The sequence below is a fragment of the Oncorhynchus tshawytscha genome, linkage group LG16 (genome assembly GCF_018296145.1).
Source record: "Oncorhynchus tshawytscha isolate Ot180627B linkage group LG16, Otsh_v2.0, whole genome shotgun sequence".
NCBI lineage: Eukaryota > Metazoa > Chordata > Actinopteri > Salmoniformes > Salmonidae > Oncorhynchus > Oncorhynchus tshawytscha.
Window position 1 is genome coordinate 44061974 of NC_056444.1, and position 10835 is coordinate 44072808.

Consider the following 10835-nt stretch of genomic DNA (forward strand, 5'->3'; position numbering starts at 1 on the left):
GCACAAATTGTTATTTTCCCACTGACTGGATGTTCCATATCCCTCTCTAAGAAGTTAACCAGTCAGACCCCAACCATTGAACAGCTAGCTAGTTGCAGGGCAAGTAATTTAGCTAGCTAGTAGTAAGTATGCTTATCCATTTTGACCTTGACATAGGGGGTATGTAAAATAACAAGCAGTGGGAAAATGCTTACCTTCGATGGCCACTGGCACTCTGGAGAAGTGTATTCTTCACGGATGAATGCTGGTTTCAACTGTACCGGCCAGATGGCAGATAGCATGTGTGGGTGAGCGGTTTGTTGATTTCAACGTTATGAACAGAGTGCCCCATGGTGGCGGTGGGGTTATGGTATGGGCAGACACAAGCTATGGACAATGAACACAATTGCATCAGATCAATGCCAAGATCCTGAGGCCCATTGTTGTGCCATTCATCCGCTGCCATCGCCTCATGTTTCAGCATGATAATGCATGGCCCCATGTCGCAAGGATCTGCACACAATCCTGGAAGCTGAACATTTCTCAGTTCTCCCATGGCCTGCATACTCACCAGACATTTCACCCATTGAGAATGTTTGGGATGCTCTGGATCGTGCACCGCAGAGTGTTCCAGTTCCAGCCAATATCCAGAAACTTCGCACAGCCTTTGAAGAGGAGTGGGACAACATTCCACAGGCCACAATCAACAGCCTGATCAACTCTATGTGAAGGAGATGTGTTGTGCTGCTTGAGGCAAATGTTGGTCACATCAGATACTCACTGGTTTTCTGATCCACCATGCCCCTACCTTATTTAAAAAGGTGTCTGTGACCAACAGATGCATATCTGTATTCCCATTCATGTGAAATCCATAGATTTCCATTCATGTGAAATCATTTATTTCAATTGACTGATTTCCTTATATGAGCTGTAACTCAATAAAATCTTGGAAATTGTTGCAAGGTGCGTTTATATTTTTTCAGTGTACTTGAAAGTTAAAAAATAATCCTCAACCTTCTAAGGAACAACCCACAGGCACATACAAGATTTCAACGTCTATTCCACATTGGTTCAACGTAATTTCATAATTTCATGTGTGCCCAGTGGGAAGGTGGTAATTGATTTTGCAACACTATGAGAAGAAGATATGTGCTGATACAACATTTAGCCGACATTATTTGATACAAAACCCTCTTCAGATTATTTTTGATGAATATGTAATTTTGATAAATCTATAAATCTTACAAATGTAAGCGAGCCAAGTTCATAATTGTATTTTGCATACAGATCACATAGCCTAGCCTACAGTCTGTGGATGTTTTGTAAGATCATTCAATGATGGCATTAAAACCATAGTCTTTATCATCATATAACATATGCTGTTTTTATTTTATTATTATACCTTTATTTAACTAGGCAAGTCAGTTAAGAACAAATTCTTATTTTCAATGACAGCCTAGGAACAGTGAGTTAACTGCCTGTTCAGGGGCAGAATGACAGATTTGTACCTTGTCAGCTCAGGGGTTTTGAACTTGCAACCTTCCGGTTACTAGTCCAACACTCTAACCACTAGGCTACCCTGCCACCACATTCAAATGTGATTGGGAATGATTGCACAAGAACTTTGTACTTCCACCTAATAAGAGGTGCACTTCTACTTAAATTAGCCTGAACAGTCCTTGAGTGGAACACTTTCCCTACTAAATAATTGAGGAACATGAGGCAAAAATGAAAGCTATTTTTGGACCCCTGCACTCCATTCACACTTTTCATTTAATAATGAAGATTGATAAAGGTATCCCTTTCCATGTGCCTTTTTTCAAAGTTTACGGGTATAGGTTACTTAAAGATATTAATATATATCATGAATCCATAAATAAATGCACTCAAGAAGCATTCTATTTGTGGTTGGTGATTCTTTGGTTGAAATGTACTGCTTGTCATCAAACAGCCGGTCAGTCATGATCATCCATTCCTCTGGGAAAAAAACTATAGAAAGAGAAACAGGTTGACTATTACATCTGAAGGTTTATGTCTGTCTTGCTGTTATTGGCAACTAAGATTAGGAAATATTTACAAGTGGAGTGGTACAGATTTTTCATTTGAATAGGCTAGTTGCATAGGCTACTTCTTTTAAGTTCATTTTTGGGCAGTGCCTAAGGCCAGTGTCTTGTCTTTTCATTTATTATGCAAACATTCCATTGTGGCTTCCCAATAGGTTTTTCCTATAAACCTCACCACAAAAGACACTTGTTAATTGATCTGCAGGGTCCTCCTGGGGTAGTGGAAGAAAAAGTCCCAGATGTCCAGATGAAGTCATATTCACGATCATGACATTGATTTATCTGTATCTGCTCTGAGAGATGATAACAAGCATGTAATGATATCCAAACCAACAGGCCTACAAACATGATCAATTTGTACAATAACATAAAAGGCAGTTATTGGCTGAGTGAACTCCGAGCTGGAAGTTCAGAAGGTTCAAATACAATGTGGATGTTGAACATTTAAAGGGCCAAAGGCAAACCATACATGCGGTGCACATTGACTTTCAGAAAAGTATGCTCATAGTAGTGCACTAAACACCATGGTACAACAATATCTCAATATGCTTCCTGAATATTTGAGCAATTGCACAATTGTCTGTGAAGAGACTTCTCTGTTTTAACAAGCCATTCTGGAAAAAGGGAAAGGTGCCTATTCTGGCTGTGTAGTTGGTCAGGGCTTGTCAGACAGACATGGAAAACGTTGTCTTATTAGCCAGGAATAATGCTATTGATTGTTGTGTCAAGTGGGACATCACTTGCTAGTAAGACACTCATGCATTGATCAGTGCAGCAATTCCTAGCAAGGTTCAGTTAGTCCGTTTTGTCAGATGGCAGCTGTTTTCACGCTGGTCGATCCTTGCCCTTAGTGTGCCGGTTTGGTTTTACTGTCAAATCAACATCCAGTAACACTTGTCATGTGTTAATAGTACATACTGTACAGTACCTTACTTATAAACAGGTTATTAATGACTTATTCATAAAATTATTGCCCATTATTCTCTATTTAGGGTTGCTCTCACTCATTTCTATATTTGCCCCCAAACTACATCAATAAAAAATGTGACCATGTCTTTATTTAATAGAATTCATTCTTAAGAACAATGACATCTTTATTTGTAAATCAGTGCTTCTGGTCCCAAGGCCAGCTCTGGATCCGGAAGCAAGTTCTTGTCTTTCTCCTTATGGATACTCACTGATCCTTACTGATCCTCACCAGCCTCTCACAGATCCTGTCTGACATCACTTCTCTAATCTCCTTCATTCTTTCCTCCATCCTCCTACAACACCTGCACAACCACTTCCTCTCCATCAGCAGGGTCTCAGGGCCAGGTTGGCCCTCCTGGCCTCCAGGTCTGCTCAAGGCAGGATACGCAGAAGCTGTAGCTACAAGAGAGGATATGGTCCCTGAAGATGTCACAGCGGGTTAGATCCTCCAGGGGAGAGAAACAGTCTGGGGCCGCTGGCGACATCCTCTCTGCTGGACAACTCAATGGTGGGGGGGGTTGATTATATTATATGATTATATTATCCAACACAATATGTTTTTAAATAGGACATAGGTTCCTTTGGGATTGCCGCATGAAAGAGGGAGGGAAAGTTTGGAGGCATAATGACAGGTCACAGACACATCCTCAAGCTATGACAGCAATAACCAATTTTCATCACACACCCTGCCTAGAAAAAAGACCTTGAAAATAGGCAAATGCCACAATGACAATATTCTAGGCTGTAAACAATAATGATCTGTTTTTCAAGATGGCTTGTTAAAACAGAGAAGTCTCTTCACAGACCATTGTGCAATTGCTCAAATATTCAGAAAGCATATTGTAATTCCAGTCGGAATCCACGCTTCAAGATCGCTTTGATCACGTGAACTGGGAAATGTTCCAGGCAGCCTCAGAGAATAACATCGATTTATACGCTGACTCTGTGAGTGAGTTTATAAGGAAGTGCATTGGAAATGTTGTACCCACTGCGACTATTAAAACCTACCCTAACCTGAAACCGAGGATAGATGGCGGCATTCGCGGAAAACTGAATTAGCGAACCATCGCGTTTAACCATGGAAAGTTAACTGGGAACATGGCCGAATATAAACAGTGTAGTTATTCCCTCAACAAGGCAATCAAACAAGCAACATTTCGGTAAAGGGGACAAAGTGGAGTCGCAATTCAACGGCTCAGACACGAGACATACACTACCGTTCAAAAGTTTAGAGTCACTTAGAAATGTCCTTGTTTTTGAAAGAAAACTACACGTCCTCAACTGGCAGCTTCATGAAATAGTACCCACAAAACACCAGTCTCAACGTCAACAGTGAAGCGGCGACTCTGGGATGCTGGCCTTCTAGGCAGAGTTGCAAAGAGAAAGCCATATCTCAGACTGCCCAATACAAGATTAAGATGGGTAAAATAACATTGGACAGAGGAACTCTACATAGAAGGCCAGCATCCCTGGTTCGCCTCTTCACTGTTGACGTTGAGACTGGTGTTTTGCGGGTAGTATTTAATGAAGCCACTTGAGGACATGTGAGGCTTCTGTTTCTCAAACTAGACACTAATGTACTTGTCCTCTTGCTCAATTGTGCACCGAGGGCTCCCACTCCTCTTTCTATTCTGGTTAGAGCCAGTTTGCGCTGTTCTGTGAAGGGAGTAGTACACAGCGTTGTACGAGATCTTCAGTTTCTTACTAATTTCTCTCATGGAATAGCCTTCATTTCTCAGAACAAGAATAGACTGACGAGTTTCAGAAGAAAGTTCTTTGTTTCTGGCCATTTTGAGGCCGTAATCGAACCCACAACTGCTGATGCTCCAGATACTCAACTAGTCTGAAGAAGGCCAGTTTTATTGCTTCTTTAATCAGAACAACAGATTTTAGCTGTGCTAACATAATTGCAAAAGGGTTTTCTAATAATCAATTATAATTTTAAAATTATAAACTTGGGTTAGCTAACACAACAAATTTCTAAGTGAATCTAAACTTTTTAATGGTAGTGTATGTGGCAGAGTCTACAGGCAATTACGGACTACAAAAAGAACCAACCACGTCAGAGACACCGATGTCTTGATTACAGACAAACGAAACCCCTTCTTTTCCCGCTTTGAGGATAATACGGTGCCACCAACGCAGCCCGCTACCAAGGACTGTGGGCCCCCCCTCTCCTTCTCTGTGGCAGACGTGAGTAAGAAATTTAAACGTGTTAACCCTCACAAGGCTGCTTGCCCAGACAGCATTCCTAACTGCGTCTTCAGAGCATGCGCAGACCAGCTAGCTGGTGTGTTTACGGATATATTCAATCGTTCCCTATCCCAGTCTGCTGTCCCCACATGCTTCATGATGGCCACCATTGTTCCTGTACCCAAGAAGGCAAAGGTAACTGAACTAAATGACTCACATCTGTCATCATGAAGTGCTTTGAGAGACTAGTCAAGGATCATATCACCTCAATCTTACCTGCCACCCTAGACCCACTTCAGTTTGCATATGCCCCAACAGGTCCACAGACAACGCCATCACACGGCACACTGCCCTATCCCATAACGGACAAACTGAAATGGTCCACCCACACAGACAGTGTGGTGAAGAAGGCACAACAGTGCCTCTTCAACCTCAGTAGGCTGAAGAAATATGGCTTGTCACCTACAACCTTGACAAACTTTTACAATTGAGAGCATCCTGTCAGGCTGTATCACCACCTGGTACGGCAACTACACCACCCTCCCCAGAGGCTCGTGCGGTCTCTGCACAACGCATCACCATGGGCAAACTACCTGTCCTCCAGGACACCAACAGCACACAGTGTCACAGGAAGGCCATAAAGATCATCAAGGACAACAACACCCGAGCCACTGCCTGTTCACCCCACTACCATCCAGAAGGTGAGGTCAGTACAGGTGCATCAAATCTGGGACCAAGAGACAGATTCTTTCTCGAGGCCATAAAGACTGTTAAACAGCCATCACTAACACAGTGAGGCTGCTGCCTACTTACAGACTCAAATCATTGGAAACTTTAATATATGGATCACTAGTCACTTTAAATAATGCCACTTTAATAATGTTTACATATCTCATATGTGTACAGTCGTGGCCAAAGGTTTTGAGAATGACACAAATATACATTTCCACAAAGTCTGCTGCTTCAGTGTCTTTAGATATTTTTGTCAATTACATGAAGTTGATGCAGAGAGTCAGTATTTGCAGTGTTGACGCTTCTTTTTCAAGACCTCTGCAATCCACCCTGGCATGCTGTGAATTAACTTCTAGGCCACATACTGACTGATGGCAGCCCATTCTTGCATAATCAATGCTTGGATTTTGTCAGATTTTGTGTTTTGTTGTTTGTCCCCCCGCCTCTTGAGGACTGACCACAAGTTCTCAATAGGATTAAGGTCTGGGGAGTTTCCTGGCCATGGACCCAAAATATCGATGTTTTGTTCCCCGAGTCACTTAGTTATCACTTTTGCCTTATGGCAAGGTGCTCCATCATGCTGGAAAATGCATTGTTCGTCACCAAACTGTTCCTGGATGGTTGGAGAAGTTGCTCTGAATGTTGGTACCATTCTTTATTCATGGCTGTGTTCTTAGGCAAAATTGTGAGCCCACTCCCTTGGCTGAGAAGCAAACCCACACATGAATGGTCTCAGGATGCTTTACTGTTGGCATGACACAGGACTGATGTTAGCGCTCAACTTGTCATCTCCAGACAAGCTTTTTTCCGGACGCCCCAGACAATCGGAAAGGGGATTCATCAGAGAAAATGACTTTACCCCAGTCCTCAGCAGTACAATCCCTGTACCTTTTGCAGAATATCAGTTTGTCCCTGATAATTTTCCTGCTGAGAAGTGGCTTCTTTGCTGCCCTTCTTGATGCCAGGCCATTCTCCAAAAGTCTTTGCCTCACTGTGCGTGCAGATGCACTCACACCTGCCTGCTGCCATTCCTGAGCAAGCTCTGTCCTGGTGGTGCCCCGATCCCGCAGCTGAATCAACTTTAGGAGACAGTCCTGGCGCTTGCTGGACTTTCTTGGGTGCCCTGAAGCCTTCTTCACAACAATTGAACCACTCTTCTTGAAGTTCTTGATGATCCGATAAATGGTTGATTTAGCTGCAATCTTACTGGCAGCAATATCTTTGCCTCTGAAGCCCTTTTTGTGCAAAGCAATGATGACGGCACGTGTTTCCTTGCAGGTAAGCATGGTTGACAGAGGAAGAACAATGATTCCAAGCACCACCCTCCTTTTGAAGCTTCCAGTCTGTTTTTCGAACTCAATCAGCATGACAGAGTGATCTCCAGCCTTTTCCTCCTCAACACTCACAGCTGTGTTAACGAGAAAATCACCTACATGATATCAGCTGGTCCTTTTGTGGCAGGTTTGTGGCAGGGCTGAAATGCAGTGGAAATGTTTTTGGGAATTCAGTTAATTTGCATGGCAAAGAGGGACTTCATCTGATCACTCTTCATGACATTCTGGACTATATGCAAATTGCCATCATACAAACTGAGGCAGCAGACTTTGTGAAAATTAATATTTGTGTCATTCTCAAAACTTTTGGCCACGACTGTTCATTGTAGCCAGATCAAGGGTGTGGGGGTTTCCACGTCACCAAGTTCAATAACAAACAGGAATAGAGCACAAATAGAATGCCAAGGGGAAGTTTATTAGGGATTTTTGTACATGGAGAATTTCACAAATCGCCCCACAGTCCACAAGCTGTTCTCTTTGTCTGTCCCTTTTCCCTGGGGTAATCCTCACACTCGGGTTCTCAGCCAATCCAGTCCGGTACACAAGGGGGTAAACCCGACAGTCCAGGTCACAATGTGTAATCTCAAAGATAGTATGTTCTCTTCTCCCACTCTTCATATCACGCTTGGTTCTCTCCTACTCTCCCCTGTTTTGCAGGCTGCTTCCCCCTTTTATCTCCAAACCCTCCCTGGCTTAACGAGTTACAGTCTTGCCTCGTTGGGGCAAGAAGTCCATATAAGGCCTGGGGGTAGAGCCAACGGACTGCCAGATATCTCCCCTCAATCACCACTCCCTGCCACAATATGTATATACTGTATCGTATACCATCTATTGCATCTTGCCTATGCCTCTCGGTCATCGCCCATCCATATATTTATATGTACATATTCTTATTCCATCCCTTTAGATTGGTGTGTATCAGGTAGTTGTGGAATTGTTAGATTACTTGTTAGATATTGCTGCACTGTCGGAACTAGAAGCACAAGTATTTCGCTACACTCGCATTACCGTCTGCTAACCATGTGTATGTGACCATTACAATTTGATTTGATTTATGATCCCAGTACTGACAAGAATCACAGTTACCCTCAGCCTTGAAAAAGAGATGTGATACAATAGAAAAAAAGGGAGAGAGAGAGAGAGCACAGTATCTGCTTAAATGGGAGCTAGAGAGTGTGTCTGTAAGAGAGAGAATATCTAACATTATAAAGCATTACATAACTATACTGTACTGTGCACAAATTATAAAACTGACATCATCCTTCTTTGAATGTGCATAAAGATTGGTGGTCTGTGGGTCCTTGTCCTTAATATAACAGTACCACATTCAGCTGTGCACATATTACATAAGGTTACTATTTTTGTGTTTGATCTCATTGTGGGTTTTCTTAAACTAATCAAAGGCATGTTACTGAAATCATCTCGTCAGAAAATGTTTGTTTTCCAGCCAACCTCCCTCGATACAGTGGACCAGTAAGTCACGAGTAAATTACTTCACCTGATTGCAATAAACGGATCTCCCCACACACACACACACAGACACACACACGCAGACACACACACACACACAAAACACACACACACTCCTTGCGCAGATCTAACATAGCATGATTGCCCCACAGTCAAGGGGCTTCCATGTGATTGCACAGATCAATCTGACGCTTGATGTGTGAGCACAGAGCGAAAAGGGGAGCAGATTAGGAATCAGCTGACACCCCATGTCCTTCCAAGAGACTTCGTGGGAGGGCAAGAGAGAGTAGACTATTGGGCTAGGGGGAGTAGAGGCGGTGCTTGACTTGGACTGAAATAGGTGCCGGTACTCTTTTCGGGTGCCTGCACTGTTCATATTTAGGTGCAGGAACACTGCAATAATGTTTAGCTAGTATTCTATAAGAGGAACAGGTGCTCAAGCAGTGGAACATTTGAGGTGCCAGTACTCAGCTCCGGTGAGTTCCTGCCCAAGTCAAGCACTGAGTACGGGGTTGTTGTTGGGGTTACCTTTAACCATTCTGGGGCGGCAGGGTAGCCTAGTGGTTAGAGCATTGGACTGGTAACCAAAAGGTTGCAAGTTCAAATCCCCAAGGTACAAAATCTGTTGTTCTGCCCCTGAACAGGCAGTTAACCCACTGTTCCTAGGCTGTCATTGAAAATAAGAATTTGTTCTTAACTGACTTGTCTAGTAAAATAAAGGTAAAAAATTCTCTCTCTTATTACATACACCAAAGAAACTACAAATATGTATTCAATGTTCTTTTTTATTTAAGCAATACTATAATTGCATATTGCATAAGATCTTTCAGGTTTGCATTTATTACACTAGAAGGTCATGCCAATATCTGCAAAGTTGGTTACTAGCAGTGACTATACATTGTTGTAGATACTGTGATGGAAAGGGAACAGGGGGATTTGTATTTATTATGGATCTCCTGGCTGCAGCTACTCTTCCTGGGGTCCAGCAAAAGTAAGGCAGTTAATACAATTCTAAAAAATTACAATACATTCACAGATTTCACAACACACTGTGTGCCCTCGGGCACCTACTCCATCTCTACCACATATCTACAGTACTAAATCCATGCGTATGTATAGGGTGTGTGTGTGTGTGTGTGTGTGTGTGTGTGTGTGTGTGGTGTGTGTGTGTGTGTGTGTGTGTGTGTGTGTGTGTGTGTGGGCATGTGTCTGTGGGCATGTGTCTGTGTCAATGTTTGTGTTGCTTCACAGTCCCCGCTGTTCCATAAGATGTTTTTTTAATCTGTTTTTTAAATCAAATTTTACTGCTTGCGTCAGTTACTTGATGTGGAATAGAGTTCCATGTAGTCATGGCTCTATGTAGTACTGTGTGCCTCCCATAGTCTGTTCTGGACTTGGGGACTGTGAATAGACCTCTTGATGAATGTCTTGTGGGGTATGCATGGGTGTCCGAGCTGTGTGCCAGTAGTAAATAAAAGCAGTGATGAAGTCAGATTGACATGCATATTATTAATACTGGTGCTCTGTGTACATCCAAGGGCCAGCTGTGCTGCCCTGTTCTGAGCCAATTGCAGTCTCCATAAGTGTCATGCCCTGACCTTAGTTATCTTTGTTTTCTTTATTATTTTTGGTTAGGTCAGGGTGTGACGAGGGTGGTATGTGTGTTTTTCTCGTGTCTATGGTTTTTGTACATCTATGGGGTTTTGGTATGTCTAGGTAAATGTAGGTCTATGGTGGCCTGAATTGGTTCCCAATCAGAGGCAGCTGATTATCGTTGTCTCTGATTGGGGATCCTATTTAGGTAGCCATTTCCCATTTTGGTTTTGTGGGTTATTGTCTATGTGTATTTGCATGTCAGCACTCGTGTTTATAGCTTCAAGTTCGTTTTGTTATTTTGTTAGTTTGTTTAGTGTTCTTCGTTTAAATAAAGAAGAATGTATTCTTATCACACTGCGCCTTGGTCTCCTCGTTATGACGAACGTGACAATAAGTCCTTTTTTGTGGCACCTGACCCCACGACTGAACAGTAGTCAAGGTGCGACAAAACTAGAGCCTGAAGGACCTGCCTTGTTGATATTGTTGTTAAGAAGGCAGA